The following is a 22101-nucleotide window of genomic DNA, read 5'->3' on the forward strand; positions in this document are numbered from 1 at the left end:
TATCCCGAAATTTTATCCGATTATGAATAGTCTTGACACGTAGAAACCCGTAAATCTTATCCGAAAATATTATCCAAATTAATTATTGAGGTAAAAAAAGTTGTGAATAAAACAAAAATAATAGTAATGCTTTTAGCAAAGACATGTGAAACACAAAATTCTGATTTGCAAGGGCAACCACTATTCACGTGAATAGTAGCTACCTTTTAGCTCCCCTGCCATGGCTAAGGGCAAATGGGTGGAGTTGCTCTCCTGTCGAGTTTGATATCCGCTGTGTTATCCATATGGCATCTGTCTACAATGGGGTGCTTCCTCGATAGTCATAGACCAAATCTCACATAATTAATCTCAATTTTTTTTTTTTTTTAAAAAGAAGGATAAATTACTATATTATTGTTCCCAATAGTCTTCGGTTTGATTCTTATAATAAGGACAAACCATGTGCCCTACGGAAAAGTTGAATTATAGAAAGAATAAAAACACAAACGGAAAAAGTTGAATTATTCCTTCTGAAATAAGACACGTGTAATAATATATTTTTAGCCTTAAAATTGCAGTAACTTTTAACTCCGTTAGCTTTTTAACTCCGTCATCCTTTTAACTCTGTCTTTCCATTCGGCTTTTTCTGCATATGGGTCGAAATTGTACAAATCATTTTCTGCATATGGGTCGAAATTGGTTTTCTGCATATGTCTCTCTAACAGGAACACAAATCATCTATTGATTTGGTTTTCTGCAGAATCTACGGGTACAACATGATTTGATTTTCTGCAGAAAGCCAATTTAACTCTGTCTCTCCAATAGGTACAACATGTCTCGACCCATTTTTATTTCGCAATTCTCTTTTTGTTCTCCAATTTATCAAACTCCCCCTTGTTAAAATCCAAAGCATAATCTGAACAAAAGAGAGAATTGAGGAAGATTGGGGTCGAAATGGTGGGTTTTTCATATGGGTTTGGAGGAAGTTGAGGAGGTGGGTTTGGTTAGAAGTTGGGGAGAGAGTGAGGGTTGGGTGAGGAGTTGATGGGGTTTTGGGTGTGCTTGGAGATGTTGGGTTTGGGATTGGAGAGAGCACTGGTTTTGGATTCTTTGGGGTTTGCTCCAATAGTGGTATGGTTGTTGGTCTTCTCATCTTCTTATATGTGTGTGTATTTAGCCCAGTTGTGTTTTTGCATTTTGTTGATTTTTTGTACTTGTTATGTTGATTTGGTTTCAGGGGAAAGTGACAAATTGTTGGGTCTACCCTTTCGGATTCAAAGGAGAATGGGTCTGCTCTTGTTGATTTGAGCAGAGTTGCAGCCATTGAAGCTCTGCATGCCTATCCTGGTGAGTCTATGGTTCCTTTCTTGTTCTTGTAGATTCCATTGCTGTGTTCGAATTTTTCATTCAATTTTTTATTCAAATGATTGGAAGTAGTCTTCTAGTAATTATCCCTTTAATAATGTATTCAAAGTGCTTCTTTGGATTGTTCACTCTCAGTTTCAATCAAATGCAACTGGCTCAGGTGCAAATACAATTTACGTTTACTAAGTGGCTGGAAATGAGTGTGGATTTTTTTAAAAAGAAACGAAACTTAGCATCAGTATGCTTCGAAGGGCTGCCATCAAATAAATGCTAACTTGTGCAAAAATATAAGCTTCCCGGTATTATGAGACAATTGCAAATGTTAAGATCATTTTATATGGCTTCTTTGTGATTTGTGATATGAATAGACTAACAATTTTTTGAGACAACTGCATATGTTAAGAATTAGAACTATCAATATCTAATCATTATTAAAGTGATTTTGTTGATCTTAATTTTCTCATTGAGCATTTTCAACTGCCTCACTTCCTGGGCTTTTACATGTTGGCCTTAATGTGCATTTACTTTATTCTGCAGGAAGGCAAATATGCAATTGTTACAGATGGATGGTAGAAGTTCAGTGATGTGTATCTTGATGAGGAAATATTGGACTTTCTTGCCAACTATGCAGACGAATATCTAGTTTATGGTGTTGATGTTGAAGGGAAAAGTACTAGTTTATGATGTATGTGTGTACGGATTCGTCATATTTGTAATGTAGAGTCTTGTGCATAACACTAATAGAATTTTCATTGAAAACTCTTATGATTCATACAATTTCGAGTGCATGGCCTCATCTATAAAAAACAAACACACTTGACATATAATAATATCTGGAATTATAATATAATCTTACAGATCTTTCTTTGAAAATTTAGTTGAGAAAATTTTGCATCCTCCAAACAAAATGAAATACAACCATTTTCAACTCTCACATAGTCTCACATAAAATAAAATAAACACAAGTCTCACATGATCTGATACACCATTTCAAAGTTCTAATGACATTGGATAACAAAAAAGCCTCTCCCTTGAAGTACCCAACCAACATTCTGTCAATATGCATTACTCCTTTGGATCCTGAGGTCGTTCAAAACCAGTGGAAAAGAAATCTTGATTCAAATGTGCCAAATAATTTTGATCATGAAGCATATTGGTGAAGGAAACATTTGGTTGACTAAATGACCAACTAAAATTGGAATCCTGAAAGAAAAGACAATTACACAATTAAATAAAGAATTGAAATAAGTCTTAAACTTACAAATTAGATTACCTGATTAGATGGAGGAAAACAACCATTCGTTGTTGGCAAAGTCATACTTAAATAATTGGGTGCGTGAAGTGAGGTTTGTGAAGAACCTCCTTTTCTTGGTTGTTTAATTTTTTCTACATAAGCAAATAATAAACAGTTATTCTTATAGCTAATAAATAATAATAAATTAGAAGAGATTGATGGAATAGTAACCAATAATAAAAAAATCTTACTTGAGAGTGATGTCTTCTTCTTTCGTTTCTCAAAACTCGGCTTTAATATGGCGTTACTTATCCCTTTTGGCCTTACACATGAGGGATCTAACATTGGTGTCTCATCATACGAACCGTTAACTCGATTAATGTCCACAAGAGTATTATCATTCAGAACTCCATTGCTTTCTTCATTAGAAGTTCCAACTAATTTAGACTTCAGCATATATTTTTCAATCAATTCTTCCACTTTCAATTTTTGCATTGTAATTCTATGAGTGTTATTTGTCTCCGCTCCCTTACTCAATATATCATAAGCCTTTTGCATCAAACTATTCCGACGAAAAGTCACTGATGATTTATCACTTACCTGTAAAGATTCTCCATGCTCATTTGCATCCTGTCCTTTCTTTGCTTCTTTTGTCCACCGCTTCAATATGTACTGAGATGGTATCTCAGTAACCTCTTTTACATTCAACACCCTTAGAGCATGACGACATAGTAAACCCATGGATTCAAACGTCTTGCAACTGCATAAGACATTGAAATTTAAAGAGTTAAATGGACAACATGCACTCTTTTGCGACCCTCCTCATTAAGCTCAAAAGTTTGGAGTGTTCCATCACTTCCAGATTTGACGCATTCTTACCAACTATCAATAACCTCATCAGTCTCAAATAATTTAAAAAAATTTCTCGTGTAGACATTAGCAGCATGAAGCAGAAGACCACTTTTTTTGGCAGCTCTGGAAGGTAATCCCTGATTGCATCAAAAAGTTTTTTCCAACTCTAGTGACCTCATACCATTTGTTTGTTTATCATAATAATGCACAAATTCAGTAAGCCTCATTGTTCTAGTACACATATGATGAAAAATATTATTCATACTCTCACTTTTTTGAGAAGCTTTGATCCTGGCAGTGAAAGTATCTAGGCTAAACACTGGACACCACTTTTCACGAAGTTGATATAAGGTCTTAATAAGCCATGTGTTATCTGCAAGGTCAAAGTTTGAAACCATTTCATTCCAAGTACACTTAAATTCAGACTCTGTCTTATTTCCTTCAAGACATTTGTTGAATAACTTCTTAAACTATGGAATGGCATAGTAACTTGCCAACTTCAGTGTTGCATTTCTTGATATGTGCCATGTGCATAAACGATGACATGTCCCAAGAAAAACTGTGGAGATGGCATTTGCCATTGCCTGAAATTGATCACAAATCATGTTGTACCTGTTGGTTCAATATGTTGTATCAAATACAATCACGTCCCCAAAGCATTCATAATCAAGTCTGGACCTTCCATCCCTCCAAAAAAAGTTTGTCATTCGGTTTTCTTGATCTACTTGCACTGTGTAAAAGAACATTGGATCTTCAACTTGCTTGTGCTCGAAAAGATTGATCAAACTTTGAGCATCGCCTGCTTCAAGTAGATTCATTTTTTCCCTACTGACAAAATTGTAGCAATCTGTCTTTGTAAATCCAACATTTTGAGATCCGCATACTTCTTCTGCTAAATACGAAGTATGTATTTGAAGTTCTTATACCTACACTCACCATGGTTTTAATCACACCCTTATGAGATTATGAAATTTTACGATTTGATCGCAAAAATTGTCTTTCATCTGGTCTTGCAAGCTTATGATTGTGATCAGGATGAAAGGTAGAAACTTTCCACACATCACCTTCCAATGAAAATTGAATTTTGGCTTTGCACCCTGTTCTGGTCTCTAGTCTATCAATTGATTTCTCTTTACAAGGGTCACTATCTTCTCTAAAACCTTCTTTTGAACACACAAAATTAAGTTGTCTCACAACTCCATATTTGTCATATCTTTTTTATTTTCTTCGAATGCTAAGGCCAATGCTTGCACCATATTCATTATAGAGATCATAAGCTTCTTGCTTGTTGTACACAATCTTCCCATACAAATTTTCATCGAAATATTCTTCAAGATTCCCAAATGTTGGATTTTTTCCTTGATCATTGCTTTTGGTGTTTTCTTCATTACTTCCGAGATCAATCACTACATCATTCAACAAAAGAAATAATTTTTGTGAGATGATAATGAATAACTATAGGAAGAAATAATTTTCGTAGCATATAATGCAAAAATAAATTTTAAAAAATCAATAAATTGAGTAGATTAGAAGGTAATATAACATATTAATGATAATAACTATAGGAAGCAGTAAAAAGAAAGAAAATATTTATCCAAACAAAGCTGCACAAACCACTGATACATGACTTTTTTTGTCTACTGTACAAATATGTTGTAATAGTAATTTAAAATGTAAAGAAACACTTATACTAGAAAAAAAGAACAAAAAATTAAAAAACGATGCTGGAGCAAAGCCAATGCATATGATGTTTGGGGAGGCAACCCCCAATGTTCAAAGAACCTGGAGCAAAGCCAATATAATAATCCAATGAGCCAACACTCATGAAACAGTAACTCAAAAGTAACCTGGAGCAAAGCCAACATAAAAATATATATGTATACTACATGTTGACTCAAAAGTAACTCAAACCACAATTTAATAATCCGATGAAACCAATGAAACCAAACCAAAAAAAAAAAAAAACCACAAAAAAAAAAATTAATCCAGTGAAACCAAAACTCATGCCCTAGTAGTTAACTTTCTGTTTGTATTTCCTTTTCTCTCTTGGGAGGTATCGATGGCCTCCTTGTGATTTACTTGTACCACCTTCCCTGTTTTCTATTTGTTGTTGCCTTTGCCTTTTCGTGCTTTCCAACAAAGTATTTTCAGACAAAAAAATAAAATGAAACAGTCCTGAAAACTAAAAAAGTAAAGGCATGTGGGAGTAGGGTGCAGGTCATCACCTTTTTCTTTGTCCATGGATTGAGTAGCTGAAAACGTACAGTAAGCTTGTGTATCTGACGGCAAAAGGGTTATTGTCAGATAAAAGTTGTATTTTTAGGGTTTTGTTTGAAAAATTGATAAATAAAAAATTAAGAGTGTTGCTAAACCAACCCTAAAATTAACCGAGTACACCTTACTACCAAACTATTTATTGAATTACTAATTTACCCTAATATAAAATGACCAAAGTGGATATATTGAATTGTGAAACAAATATAAAAACAAATATAAATTTAATAAGTACACCATACTAATGACCATATTCAACCCTAATCAAGGGAACATTTTTACTCATCACTTTAACCCAATGTATGTACCCTCACTACCCTTCTTAAAAATTAACATCCCTCTTCTCCTGGCCTTTTGAGTTTATATATGGATGGGCGTAAGATATAGGTGACGACGAGGTTCCATCTTCTGCCCTAGAAGTTTTGCAAAGAAGTGGAGAGGTATGCCTCGTTGAAATGGGACTTGAGATCTAAACCCAAATGGCTCCAAGCGAGGGTTGCTACAATGATTAGTTGGATTTCTATATATAAGCAATGAAGGACTAAGATGAGCTTTGGGTGAATGTGCTGACTGTAATTTAGGAAACCAATTACAATGGCCAAAAGGAAGCCATTAATTACATGATCTAGGGGCAAATTGTGTCCTTCGCCATTTGTATGGATCTGGTGGAGATGGGTTGGTTTCAATTTCAGGATTTTGAGATTTTGGAGGTGGGTTTTCTCTATTTGGATGGGATTTTGAGGAGGATGGGATGGTTTGGAGGGCAACAAGTTCAATCCAAAAAATAAGAAATAAATAAAGAAAATCACAAGGATTTACAAGAATAGGGTTTAGAGGGCAACAAGTTCAATCCTAAACCCTATTTACAAGAATCAAACTTCGAATTGAATGAGCTAACAAATCTATTTCCACAACAGCTTACGAAATAAAAGATTTTGATGCAAGCCCAAAATTTGAATAGAGGCACAAATTCATGTAAAAAGAGAAACCTAGATTGGTATTAGAGTGTTGTGTGATAGAGTGTATTAGGGTGTACCATGAGAATTTTTGGTAGTTAAATAGGGTGTACTTAGTTAATTTTACATTTTGATTTAAATATTAAGGTGTACTTAGATCATAAGGTGTACTCAGTTAATTTTAAGGTTCGTTTAGTAGCACTCAAAATTAAAAGATTCTTGATTGCGGTAAAAGACTAATGGAGTTAAAAAGCCAACGGAGTTAAAAGTTACTGCAATTTTGAAGCTAAAAATAAATTATTACACGTGTCTTTTTTCTATTGGTGGATACACCAGCCAGCTGGTGTACCGGGTACCTACAAAAATTTCTCCTACAGTGGGGTGCTTGTCCCAATAGTCATAGGCCAAATCTCAATTTTTTTTTTTATAAAAAGAAGAAGGATAAATTACCATATAATTGTTCCCAATAGTGTTCGGTTTGATTCTTCTAATAAGGACAAACCATGTGCCCTGCGGAAAAGTTGAATTATAGAAAGAATAAAAACACAAACGGAAAAGTTGAATTATTCCTTTCGATCGCTGTCCATAACAATATTCCATGCTTTATTTGCACGCAAAAATCTGGTCCATATATATATATATATATATATATATATATATATATGTATTGCATTCACAGTGCAAGTCATTCAAGCCCTATATAAATGGGATTGAATTCATAGTGCAAGTCATTCAAGCCCTAGTTAATTCCTTATCCTTGAAGTTTTGCAGTTAATAAATTAGAAGAAGATGGTTTTCTATAAGAGTTTCTACACGAACGATCAGATAATAGAACTCTTCAAATGTCACGACAAGAATAGAGATGGTCGACTTTCCAAAGATGATCTGATCGCAGTCTTCAAGGAATTAGGCTCGAGATTGCCTTCTATTAGAGCTTCGCTTGCTCTAATGTATGCAGATAGCGACCGCGATGGTTTCATTTCTATAGACAAGGACCTCAACAGGCTCGCCAAGTATGTCCTAGAATTGGGGTTTACACCCCGTTAATTATAGTATTAGTGGGTAACTAGTTCTTGTACGTGCTTGCTATAGATATATATATTTATATTTATTTATATATATATAAGGTAATTATAGTATTAGTGGGTAACTAGTTCTTGTAGTTCTTGTACGTGCTTGCTATAGATATATTATATATATTTATATAAGGTAACTAGTTCTACCTTCAAATGAAGCTCTCTATATACTTGTGTCTGGATATGTAAACATATTGGTGGAGCTAGATCTTGGTATCTTGGGGTATTAGAACACTTCAGACATGTATATGACTTCATCGGTGTGTAAGTTGTGAGATTTCCATATAAAGTGTTCATGATCTTTCACACAACTTGAAATACATAGAAGGCATACCTGTCATTATCATCCTTGAATACACTATCTCAGAACTCATTCCATCCTCAACAGCAACAACACTAGCAAAACAACGGCTCAAAACTTTTGCTCTCTCAAAAACTGTTTCAGCTATCTTTTTATGATGAGATTAGGGTTAGAAAATGTATCTAACGAGAGCAGGGTCGTAAGCTTATATAGGGCTATGTCAAGTCATCTCTACTCATCACCGAGGGCCGACTTGACTAACACTCCAAGCCCATCAAGCAATGGTTCATGCAAAAGGAAATAAACGGGACGTTTTTAATTGGCTTCAAGTCTTTCTTTATTTCACAAAGTTTTGGACATCAAAGTGTAACCTAATTTAAACTCCTATCAACTCTGATATAACTTAATATCTAGTGCACCGATCTAAATAGAAATATAACATAAATGTCTTTAATTACTTGTAATCCGTAGTATCTATGTATGTGCGTAGAGTAGAGGGAACGAAGGAGGTGACCTTTTGGTGCCCTCATTCCCAGAAAAGACAAATTTGAACCCTTAGAATGTATAATATATAATGATTAACAAAAATAAAGTAACAAATTTTGTGTAGTGACATCTATTACGTATATGTTACATACGTATACATACACAAGTCACACTCCATAGAACTGTTTCGTTTGGTGATGAGCATTTACATTATACATTACGTACAATCTCTTAAAACATAGCACAACAAAATGAATACAATTTTTTTAATAAAACAACGAAATATTCGTGAGGATAATCATATCCTTGAGCCACATGTCAAAGTGCCCACAAAAGTCTAATACATGCATATAATTTACAAAATAGTTAAGTTTGTAAATTTTTTTTAATACAAGCGATAGTTAAATTACTCTAAATTAATTTAATTTATAAGAAGAGGAATTCGAACTTAGATGCAATGAGATGAGATTCTAGTCATTCTTATAAATTAATGGAAGAGCGTAAATAGAATATAGCTAGGAATAAAAGTTCAGGGAGAAATTTTGGTATCTGCAAGCATATACATATCTCGCTTATTGAACAAATTGGATGAAAAATGTTACTAGTATTTTTTTCTTGAATGAAGAAAATGTTGCACTTTATAAATGGATTAAGTCACATACACACACATCAAATACCAAGTCACATTAGTTAGGGAGAAAGGCAGACGTTCTTTGCAACTCTCATGGACGTCCCAATGTGTACCACATCCACATGCCAAAATATGCCGTCTGCCACCTACACAACACAGCCGAAATTGCATGGAATCTGGGTCTTTTTAAAAGTGATATATTCTCGTACTCAATTTTACTCTCTAACGGAAAGAGATTAAGTGGCGACAACACTAATTTTCTTTCTTTGTAAAGATTCGATCCAATCCTTCTTTCTTCATGATAATAGGCCTAACTTTCCTTTCATTCGGAAATAGATTTATAAGAATCACATTATTCTAGCTAATTAACTTTTAATTTAGTGGTAATTATCTTCACTTAATTAGAAATTTTTTTATAAACCCAAATATATTTGTGGTGAGTTGGATACACATAATTCTTTTATTTAAAAAACACAATTATCCTAATTATTTTGCCTCCACACATAGTTCAGCCATTTGTCTAAATCTAAACATCTCTCACCCTTAATCAACAATGTCGAGAGAGAGCAGCAACAATTATTATTATTATTATGATTATTTTCCTATTCTTATTTTCTTTTAGTAACCATTCTAGAAGGTATTAAAATTGAAGGTACATAAGTTGTAGGTGTTTACACCATATCTGACCAACCAATCAGAAGACAACACTTGGAAAAAAGGACCCACAAGGATGACTCGCTAAAAACCGACAGTGGATTGCATCCCACGAAGCACCATTGATAAGGGGAGCCAAGACTCATTTAGTCAAGTATTTCTCACAGGTACACTTGGCATCTCCTCACACAATGTCCAGAGTCCCACATCGAAATTTCACTCAAGATGCACACCTCCCAAAGTCTATAAAAAAGGGCAGAAGTCCTATAAAGGAGGTAACTGCGACATTCAACAATTTTGCTATTACTTTGTCCAGATCACTATTCACTCGTACTTATTCTAATTTAAGCATCATAGAGCCTTTGGCCAGTACCACACTAGTGCTGAAAGGCTTACCGAGCGTTCTTCATCATGCAGGTCAACCACTCTGCTGAAGATCACGTGAGGCCGAAGGTAACATCATCACTAAGTTGGGCCCATAAAGTGTCAGACTATTGTTGAGCATTAACAGTTTGGAGCTGTTTGTGAGAAGCAATATTAATTGATCCACAATCTTTACCCTATGAAGATGGGAATTGCCTCAGTCCCATTGTTCCTACTGATAGAGGGATCACGGTTCAGAAAGCAGAGCGGAGCGAGCCCAACAATGCCACCGTGCACACCGATTGGAGATCTGGCAACACTCCAAACCATTGCCGAAGTTGAGCTTTTAGCCCAGATTGCAACGTTAGGGCAAGACATGGCAAAGATGCAGGGGCACAACAACTTCCTTTCGTCCAAAATAGATGAAACATAAAAGCAGCTCAATCAACAGCAAACTTAGAACATTCGGACCGAAAAGTCTTTCCAGAGCTTGTGCACTCCTAATCGGCAAAAGTATAGGGAAAGGGCGCAACGAAGGTTATGCCAGCCCTGTCCAAGTGCCTATAGTCATCCCGGCACCCAAGGACAGGCCACATCTCCCTAGGAAGTTTATTCTGACTATTGCCATTGATTGATGGATAGGCAAGAAGGGGTACGTTACAGATCAGAATCGAAGAACGACTCAATGATTCACGAATGTAGGTGTTAGGCGAGAAATCATCTATTTGGCGGGTGGAAGGACTAGAAGCCACATGAGACTCAGATCCTAAATACATCCCATTTGAGATTCCAGAAACTGCTAACCGTTTGGCTACACCAAACAGACGGAAACAACAAGGGAAGCGTCACGTCACTCTTAAATCCATTCTGGAAGGTCACCACGCCGATCGGCAAACTATCTACAAGAGGAGCTACCTAGCCGAGACCATGTTATCCATCTTTTTCTACAGAAGGTGCAAAAAATGGAAGATGATAGAATAAGCTCTCAAGAACCCGCATGCAATAAGCCTCGACTGGGTCAAGGACAAAGATGTGTAGACTCTATGCATATTGTTCTACATGACGGTCAAGGACCCTTGGACCCACTTGCACACATTCAAGTTGGCATTATGATACAAGGGTCTCAGCGATGAGGGTATCCTTCGGCGCCTTTAAAAATGACCTTCAAGCCCTTTAAGAGTAGCCTTCGGTGCCTTTAAGAGTAGCCTTCAGTCATCCCACTTAAGGTATATGGCGCATAGTAGTAATTGACATACCTATGACGACTTAATGAAAAAGATCGCCATCCACGCGAAGGCTGAATACTTGAATTCAAAAACTGGTCATTCGGCTCGGCAATGAGGGTCAAAGCAACGGAAGTTCTTAGCTGAAACTTCTATATACAGCCACAGTTAAATTTGGCAGCTATAAGAGTAAGGACAACTTTTAACCTCGATAGGAAGGCTACAAGAAGAAGAAAGGAAAATATAACCACAACCCTTTCTGAGGACCCATGCCTGACCATGATTTAGGGTAGTAGGAAGTCTTTACCTTGCTTCACACTTCATACGGGGCCATCCTCATGAACGAGCAAGAGATCATTCCTAAACTAGTCAATTGAAAACCTAATCGGCAGGATAACAAGAATACAAGCAAATTTTTCCAATACCACACACTGCATGACCATGATACCCAGTGTATTAGTAAGAAAGATTATCGAACACCTAATCTGGGAACGCAGCCTAGATCTATATATCGCAAGGCCACAATAGATACCTGCCCAGGCACTCATCGACAGATCAATATGATTAACACCATCAGCAGCGGCCCGCCCAAGTAGAGGCATCCAACCGGTCTATGAAATATTATGCCCGAGTAGCTCAGTATCCTCAAGTCTTCTGCATTGAAAGCAATCGACGCCGGAAGGTGCTAAAGATCCAATGGGAACCCATTACATTTTATGAGGATGAAAAAGAAGGGGTCCTCTTTCTGCATGACGATCCCATGATCATCTGAGTCGAAATTGCCAATTTCGATGTAGGATGAATCCTAGTCGATATGAGCAGCTTGATCAACATCATTTTCGCCAATGCATTCGGAGAACTTGGGATTGAGGACAAGCACATCAATAGCTTTTCAAGAGACCAAGTCCAGCTAGGCAGCAATGTCAGGTTGCCCATAACCTTGGCATGGCCCCACAAAAAACCATGGTGTATGATTAGTTTTTCATTTTAGATTGCCCAACGACATATAACATTATTATTGGTCGAATGACACTCGTTGGAATCAAGTCGCATGTTTCCCCTCATATGTTGCTCATGAAATTCTCGACCTACTACTGCACGGGAGTTATCAGGGGAGATCAGCCCAGTGCACGAACTTGCTATGCAAGGACACTTAAGTCAACGGCACCCAAGGCCCCCATGGAAGCACTCATCATTGCAATTGTGCTGAACGACAATGAACCGCCAAATGATCTATTAGATGAAACTTTATGCCGCAGGCCCAACTAGTTGAAGACTTGGAAACAGTGGTTTTGCATGAGCATCATCCCAACCGATATGTAAATATTGACACTACATTGACAGCAAACCCTCGATTTGAATTCATCCAATTCTTGCACCATCGTTTTGAAGTGTTCGTCTGGTCGAATGATGACATACCGGGCATCTCTCCTAATGTCATTTGTCATAAGCTCAGTACTTCCCCTGCTTACATACCCATATGCTAGAAGCGAAGATCGTATGATGCTGAACGGTACGAAGCCATCAAGATCGAAGTCGATAGGCTTTGCTCCGTCGGCTTCATCCGAGAGGCTATCTACCCGGTATGGTTGGCAAATCCGATGATGATTCGATAGGCAAAAGGCAGATGGCTCATGTGTCAAGACTATATAGATCTCAACAAGGCTTGCCTGAAGGACAGCATCCAGTTGCCACAGATTGATCAACTCGTTAATACCATTGCTGGTCATGAATTAGTCAGCTTTATGGATGCCTACTCAAGCTTCAACCAGATATTCATGTACCCAGATGGTAGTGAACATATAGCATTTATAACATATAAAGGCTTGTATTGCTACAACATTATGTTATTCGGCCTAAAGAACGCATGAGCAACATATCAATGGCTAGTCAACCGAATCTTCGTGAAGCATATTGGCAACACCATGGAAGTCTATGTTGACGTCATGTTGGTAAAAAGTCTGACTACCGATCAACACCTCTACAATTTATCCCTCATGTTCGACATTTTGAAAAATTACAGAATGAGACTAAACCCGACGAAATGCGCCATCAGTGTATCCTCCAAAAAATTCCTCAGCTTCATGATCAGCCGACGAGGAATATAAGCAAACCCTGAAAAAAAAAAATCAACGCTTTTATAGATATGGAACGGCCGAAGAAACAAAAAGACATCCAAAGGCTCATGAGGCGTGTCGTGCCCCTAACACGGTTTATTTCAAAGATGATCTGATCGCAGTCTTCAAGGAATTAGGCTTGAAATGGCCTTCTTTTAGAGCTTCGCTTACTATAATGTATGCAGATGGCAACCACGAAGGCTTCATTTCTATGGACGAGGACCTCAACAAGCTCGTCAAGTATGTCCTAGAATTGGAGTATACACTTCGTTAATTATAGTATTAGTGGGTAACTAGTTCTTGTACTTGCTTGCTAAAAATATATTATATATATTTATATAAGGTAACTCGTTCTACCTTCAACTGAAGCTCTCTATATACTTGTGTGTGGATATGTAAACATATTGGTGGTGCTAGATCTTGGTATCTTGGGGTGTTAGAACCACTTCGGACATGTATATGACTCCATCAGTGTGTAAGCTATGAGATTTCCATATAAGTGTTCATGATATTTCACACAACTTGAAACGTATCTGATGAGAGCAGGGTCTTACACTTATATAACACTGGGTCAAGTCGTCTCTACTCATCAAGCAACGGTTCACGCAAAAGAAAATAAATAAGACCTCTTTAATTGGCTTCAAAACTTTCCTTATTTCACAAAGCTTTGTGCCTCAAGGTATAACGTAATTTAAACTCCTATCAAATCTGATATAACTTAGTATCTAATGCACCGATCTAAATAGGAACATAACATAAACATCTTTAATTACTTGTAATCCGTAGTATCTATGTATGTGCGTAGAGTAGAGGGAACGAAGGAGGTGACCTTTTGGTGCCCCTCATTCCCAGAGAAGACAAATTTGAACCCTAATAATGTATAATATATAATGATTAACAAAAATAAAGTAACAAATTTTGTGTAGTGACATCTATTACGTATATGTTACATACGTATACATACACAACTCACACTAATACAGTTCACATCCTTGAGCCACATGTCAAAGTGCCCACAAAAGTCTAATACATGCATATAATTTACAAAATAGTTAAATTTGTAAATAATTTTTTTAATACAAGTGATAATCTAAATTTCTCTAAATTAATTTAATTTATAAGAAGGGAAACTCGAATTTAGATGCCATGAGACGAGATTCTAGTCATTCTTATAAATTAATGGAAGAGCGTAAATAGAATATAACTAGGAAGAAACGTTTAGGGAGAAATTATGGTATATGCAAGCATATACGTATCTCGCTTATTGAACAAAAGGGATGAAAATGTTACACGTATTTTTTTCTTAAATGAAGAAAAATGTTGCACTTTATAAATGGATTAAGTCACATACACACACACACACCAAATAAGTCACATTAGTTAGGGAGAAGGGCAGACATTCTTCTCAACTCTCATGGACGTCCCAATGTGAACCACAACACAACACAGCCGAAATTGCATGGAATCTGGGTCTTTTTAAAAGTGATATATTCTCGTACTCAATTTTACTCTCTAATGTGGGAAAAAGATTATTAAGTGGCGACAACACTAATTTTCTTTCTTTGTAAAGATTCGATCCAATCCTTCTTTCTTTATGGTAATAGGCCTAACTTTCTTTTCATTCGGAAATAGATTTATAAGAATCAAATTATTCTAACTAATTAACTTTTGATTTAGTGGTAATTATCTTTACTTAGAAGAAAAAAATTTGACTAACCCAAATAGGCGGACGGTATATATTTGTGGTGAGTTGGATACACATAATTCTTTTTATTAAAAAAAAAACACACACACACACAATGAGAGAGCAGTAACGATTCTTTTTCTTTTCCCTCTATTTTCTATTTTCTTTTAGTAACCATTCTAGATGGTATTAAAATTGAAGGTACTTAAGCCGTAGGTGTTTACACCATATCTGACCAAACAATCCGAAGACATGTGGAAAATGGGACCCACAAGGATGACCAGGAAAAAGGGACCCACAAGGATGACTACTAAAAACCGACAGTCGATTGCATCCCACGGGCACCATCTGCAGAGGGAGACCACGACACCCAGGATTGCCGATCTTGGCAACTGACTCATTTTGTCAAGTATTTCTCAAAAGTACACTTGGTACCTCCTCAAACAATGTCTAGAGTCCCACATCGAAATTCCATTCAAGATGCACACCTCCCAAAGCCTATAAAAAGGAGCACAAGGCCCAAAACGGAGGTAACTGTGACATTCGGCAACTTTGCCATTACTATGTCCAGATCACTATTCACTCATACTTATTCTAATTTCTTTGTCTTGCTGGTCAATCGCTCTGCCAAAGATCACACGAGGCCGAAGGTAACATCATCACTAAGTTGGGTCCAGAAGTGTCTAACCTTTATTGAGCATCAATAGTTTGATGCCTTCTAGGGGAAGCGATACTAATCGATCAATAATATTTACCCAATCAAGATGGAAACTGCCTCAGTGCCATTGTTGCTACCGACAGAGGGATCACTGGCAAGTCGAGCCCAACAATGCCCCCGCGCACACTGATCAGAGATCCGACAACACTCCAAACCACTGTTGAAGCTGAGCTTTTAACCCAAATCGTGGTGTTACAATAGTAATGGCGAAGATGCAAAAACACAACATCCTTTCGTCCGAAGTAAATGAAACACAGAAGCAGCTCCCAATGGGCAAAAGAAGGGAAAGCACGTGAGGAATGCTATGCCAACCCCGTCCAAGACCTAGCCCCGGCACCCATGGACATGCCCCATTTCCCCTTGTTGCCATCAATTGATGGGTTGGCAAGAATTGGTAGGTCACTAATCATAATAGAAGCAAGGCTCAACGATTGATGAATGTGAGTGTTAGGCGAGAAATCGTCTATTGGCGGGTGTAAGGACTGGAAGCCACATGAGACTCATATCCTGAATACATCCCATACTATGGGCATTGGCTGACCCATAAATTTTTCGATGAAGGGGCAACATTTAAAATGTTAAAAGCTCCAAACAATGGGTAATCCAAAACCCCATATAAATTCTTTGAAACCTATGTTGCACGGATACATAAATACGATACGGTATGACACAGGAATACGACAAATCTTCAAAAATTAGAATTTAAATATGGCAAATAAAATAATATGTGATTTATTAATTATATATATTATATGCTGCAGGCAAGGAAAATATAGGTATGGGTTAAAAGGTATTGTTTATGGGCTAATCTTTCTATTGTATTGGCCAATAGGAAATTTTTTTGTCATAAAACCCAGCTTAGAGGTGTTTGTACAACCAAACACTAAACAAACTGTTTAAATAAAAGGGACATTTTGGAAAAAGCAAAAGGGGAGAGAAAAATTTTAAAAGAAGCAAAAATGGACAAAAATGCCCTTATTTATTTTTAGATTTCCTAAGGAATCCAATACATTTGCATGTCTTTGATTTGAAAGTTGAGTGGTTTTTTTGTCCTTTTTGAAAAAGCTTTGGCTTTTTCCAAAAGTGAAATTTTTTTTATGTCTAAAACCTAAAAAACCTTAAATAAAAGGAGGCTATAGACAAAACAGTGCGTAGAGTTTATTAGGTCACCCACACTCAAACATCTTCTTCTTCATGAGGCACACGTCGCCACCTCTATCTCTAAGAGATCTTCGCCTTTGTGGGGCGTAGAGTCTACAAAATATGAGGAAAAAAACTCACAAGAAACCAACCACAACCGAAAAACTTAAATTCCATTTCAAAATATTTACGGCTCTATCTCTATGTTTATCTCTCACTTTGAGGCATTTAGTCAAAAATATGGTGGGCACCAGCATAGGGGCGTCTTCTGGCCTCTCCAAAGGATTTTTCGACAAAGGGAGGTGTAATTGCACCTCCTTGTGCCTTTGTACGTCAGCCACTGACTAGGGGGAAGGCAAGCTCTTCATGCAAGAAAGAGAAAGCATTAGCTGCTAAGCATGACAACAAGACACATTATTTTACACCCAACAAGTTTATAGAAGAAATGAAAATAGTAATTGCGATGGTTCGAGGTAGGATTTGAATTGTTCAACGAATAAGCAAAATTAGCACCCCAATGGTTGATTGGGATGAAGTAGACCATGTTGAATGGAAACCCAATGTAGTTGATTAGAGATTGGAAGATCTAGGTTCAAAAGGGACAACTAAATTGTGAAGGACTATATAGTAGCACTGCGAAGATTATATCTCTAATCCATCTCTTATGGGGGAACAATGGTACCAATAACATGAGTGAAATTACCTGTAGGATGACTAAAAATGCCTACAGGGGGGTGAGTTGACAGGAACAGACCCAAATTCAACTTTGGAATTCAGCCAGAACCACGTCGTGTCGACACCTGGTGGGTGCCGGGCACAAATGACCAAATTGCCCTTCTACAAAATTCCAAATTTGTGTCAAGTTTGACTTCTGCTGAAAATTCGGTAGAGTCTCCCCTGTAATTTGTTCATTTCCCAAAATCTCCACCTGTCCAAAACTCAATTCTAATATTCACAAACTTCAGCATGCCACAGACATAATTTTAAGGGAGTTTCACTAAAACACCCAAAATGGGAGCTGAAATTATAAAAAAACCCAACACCCAAAACACTTTATAAACACACCCAAAACCCATCATTACACACACTCAAAACCCATTTATAAACACACCCAAAAAATATACAATTGTTGACTTTAGGGTTGATTTTGGGTGTATTTCTATGTTTAAATAGTGTTTGGGTTTTTTTATAAATACATGTTTAGGATTAGGTTTATTTATAAATTTGTATAATTTTAAATGGCCTCTGGCCTCAATATAACAAATAAAACATGATTTTTATAATCCCAAATATTCTGTATGCACAATCATAGAATCCATACAATCAAATATATGTCACATACCAAAGTCCAAAGATGCAGATATACAACATTCATGACCAGCAAACTGAAGTGATAAACAGATCAATTTCAGAATCTCATTGTCACGAAACGTGCTTTGCAATCCTCTCATAACATCAGGTCTCTTTAAAATAAATAAATTGTTTTGCTAAAACTGAGGTGATCCCAACTTTTAGAACAACATAATACAATATCATATTTCGTAATCATTTAGTTGAATAGCTTTTCAATCATTTGGTCTTGTGGTTGCACCTAGTAACGCTAGGTTGCCTACGTACTCTTAACCAGGGATCAAGCCACACGCAGTTTTTTAACTTTTTATATCGCCCTTGTTATACATGTACAGAAACCGAACATATTTATTTATATTTATATAACAATTCATACATTTGCATAAATCTTCACACCAATTTAAAACATTGTAAAAATAACTTTTCTCTTCCACCTAGGTGCGCTTATTATTATTGGTAACACAGAGTCTACCCGAGCCACAATCCTCGCAGGACCCAGGGGACGTTTAGTCGGGCTGATCCGCAATCCTCAAAATAGTTCATACTCAAAACATATGTAAATCACTTATTGAATTTCCTCTAGTTCATAAATCAATTTATATATAATTTATATGTTATTAGCTGAAATTATATATATATATATATATAACGTGATATAAAAGATAAAGATAAAAATATAGAATAAAGTAAAAATATAAATATAAATATAAATAAAACCAACAAGCTCCGAAGATACTTTTATTCTTGCTTTGAAACTCATGTAAGGCTCATATATAAATATATATATATATATATATCACAACTTAATTAGAATATATATATATATATATATATTCCTCTTTCACTTGCAAAATAAATTTGTCACTTAAGAAAATAATAGTAGAACTGTATAAAATCCTCCATTTTAGTTTAAAAGCATCACAAAACTTAAATTCTCTCCACCTAGGCTTACCCCATTCCTGATCCATCAATTCTGATATTTTTCCGTCAATTCCATGTATCCGTCAATTCCATCCTCACAGGCCTCGAAAACACCTAGTTAACCGAGCCGCATTCCTCGCAGGCCTAGGAGATACCAAGTCAACCTGAGCCTCATTCCTCGCAGGCCTCGGGGACTATTAGTCGACTTAGGCGCATTCCCTCGCACCACGGTTGGGGTCCCAGACTCGTGGAGCAATGTCATAAATGAAAAATCCGATTCAAAGGCAACGGGGGGGTATTCCTAATGCGGGTTTGAAACCATAGTCTGATCTATATTGTGAAATTCCTCTTATATCATCATTTTCAATAATTCATAATCTCCCAATATCGAAAATAACTTTTAGGTTCGCCTTCAATTACTATAATACAGCTTCAAATGATAAGATAATAGAGATATGCAGAATTTAGCGATCTACATACATATATATATACATAGTCATTCCATAACCATATAAATCCATAGTAAACTGCATAGTAATTTAATCAATGAATATGATGCCATTACAATCCAATGAACATTCACATAAGCATGAACTTTCTTAAAGATCCGACATTAATCTAAATAGAAATCGGCACTTGTTTTCACATGCATTCCATATAATATCGTAAGCCACCATTAAAACAATATACTTCAGGACACCACCCAATGCTGCCCAATTCGTAAACTTTATTTATAACCCTAATAATATCAATTAATGAAAGGTGATAACCTTTAAAGAAAACCCCATAACATCAATTAACAATGTAATATCCAAGAATTTCTATAAGCTAATATTAAACAATCTTCTAATCCTAACATGATCATTCTAGTACTTCTTGAAGAGTAAAACTATCTTAAAAAACTCACGGTCAACTGAGGGTCAAACTGCTCAAACTTGGTCAACCCATGACCTCTGATCACAAATCTGGGAGTTCCTATAGGTTCAACATACTCCTCTAAACCTACCAGCAAGTTTCGTCCTAATCAAATGGTCAGATTGATCACGATCATACGATCGGACGGATTATCGTTTCATTAAACTTTGAATTATTGAATTGTAATATCCGGGACTCCGATTCATAGTCCGCGAAATGCTACATGATCATAGGAATACCTAGACTAACATATATTAAATTGAAGACTATCCAATAGTTCGTACATATTGAACTTGGAAATCACATAATAGGCGAAATCTGTTAGAAGCTTAATCGATATCCGAATTGAAATTTAAGCACACCCATGTGCTCGTGACAACCAGGAGATCACATTAGAACACAATGTACCTACGCTACAGTTCCCACGCTCCGGCAGCGTGTAGGTGTCCTAAGCGATACCGACGGCCGGAAAATCTAAACCGAGGGTCACCCTTCCACCTACAACTACTACTCGACAAGTGGAACACTTTATTCAACTACGGCAACGTCCAATTTGGACGGCAATTGGCCGAATTTCAATTTGAAAATCGGCCAAAACCTAGGTTGTAAATTGGGTTACCAAAACTAAATATCAATCAAATCCTATCAAACCATCAGCTAGAGCTCGAAAAGTAGGTGAGAAACCATACCTCACTAGTCGGACATAGTGGTCGGAGGAGGGAGAACAAGCGGCTGGAATTTTTCTTCCAAAACTAGCCAGGTTTTTGCGAAATCTGACGGTGTCTCTGGCAGCTGGCGTAAGAGAAGAGGTGGGGAAGGATGGCAGTCTCACATGTCATTTGGGACCGGTCCCAACTCCGGTGGCGGTAGTGGAGGCGGCAGCGGCCTAGAGAAACTCAGGCCCTGCAGGAACCGTCAGAAGGAGAAGGGGAAGAGAGCGTTTCTTGAGAGGGAGAGAGAGAGAGAGAGAGAGAGAGAAATCTGAAATTTAAAAAAATCTAGTTTGGCAAAGTGACCATTTTGCCCCTACATATATAAGTTTTAATCGTATGTCTCTCAATACAACTCAGATTTGAGCCCACTACATGTCTACGAACTCGTTTCGACGTGCTCTATGTAACAGTACAATCAAAATTCCTAAATTTCCTCATGGTCAAAAAGTCAACTTTAGACCTAATAAAATATTCACGGGGTATTTTCGTCTTTTGTTTGAATAAATTATTACTTAAAAATTATTTAAGGTTCGGATTGTCACATGAGTAGGCCAATTGAATATTATAATAAAAAAATAAAAATAAACTTCTGTAACATAATTGATATGGCTTATCAATCGCCATATCAATCCTGAAACGTGCAGAGCATAAAGTAAAGGAACACACAGAATTATTTTAAGTGGTAAAAAAATGATGGGACTCCTCAATCCAAAACAAATCCACTATAAAATGATAATTACAAGAAATATTCACACACTTATCCTAGGCGCAATCTAGACAATGTTTCCTGACTTCTTCATAACCCAACTTCTATCAGGGGATAATCTTTAGACAGTTATTGTGTTGAACGCAATACTGGTCACAATTGCTTGAAGCTCGCAGGAGACAAACCACCAACACGATCTTTGTGCCCTCAATCGTATGAGTCACCGAACATGCAAATGAATGTAATATGAATGATGAAAGTATTTGATAAATCACTAAGTAAACGTGGAACACTTGATGACTTATTTCAAAGATATGCACAACAGCTTTTGTTCGGAAATTTAGATGTTTAACCAAAATGTCTAAAAGCTGTCTTTGAAACAAAGCAGCATGTCCTATCTTTATACAGACCTATTCTCCTGTTTCCAAGAGAATTGCATAAAG

At 36.7% G+C, this 22101-nt stretch overlaps 1 long non-coding RNA gene across 1 annotated transcript; it reads left to right on the top strand.

Moving 5' to 3' along the window:
• Positions 1-614: 614 nt before the first annotated feature.
• LOC148915995 (uncharacterized) lies at positions 615-2008 on the top strand. Its single transcript, XR_016128212.1, has 3 exons — positions 615-804; positions 1217-1326; positions 1882-2008. It is a non-coding gene; the product is annotated as an uncharacterized LOC148915995 (long non-coding RNA).
• Positions 2009-22101: the final 20093 nt, after the last annotated feature.

The sequence above is a fragment of the Prunus mume genome, linkage group LG6 (genome assembly GCF_029339155.1).
Source record: "Prunus mume cultivar Tortuosa linkage group LG6, ASM2933915v1, whole genome shotgun sequence".
NCBI classification, from domain to species: Eukaryota; Viridiplantae; Streptophyta; class Magnoliopsida; order Rosales; family Rosaceae; genus Prunus; species Prunus mume.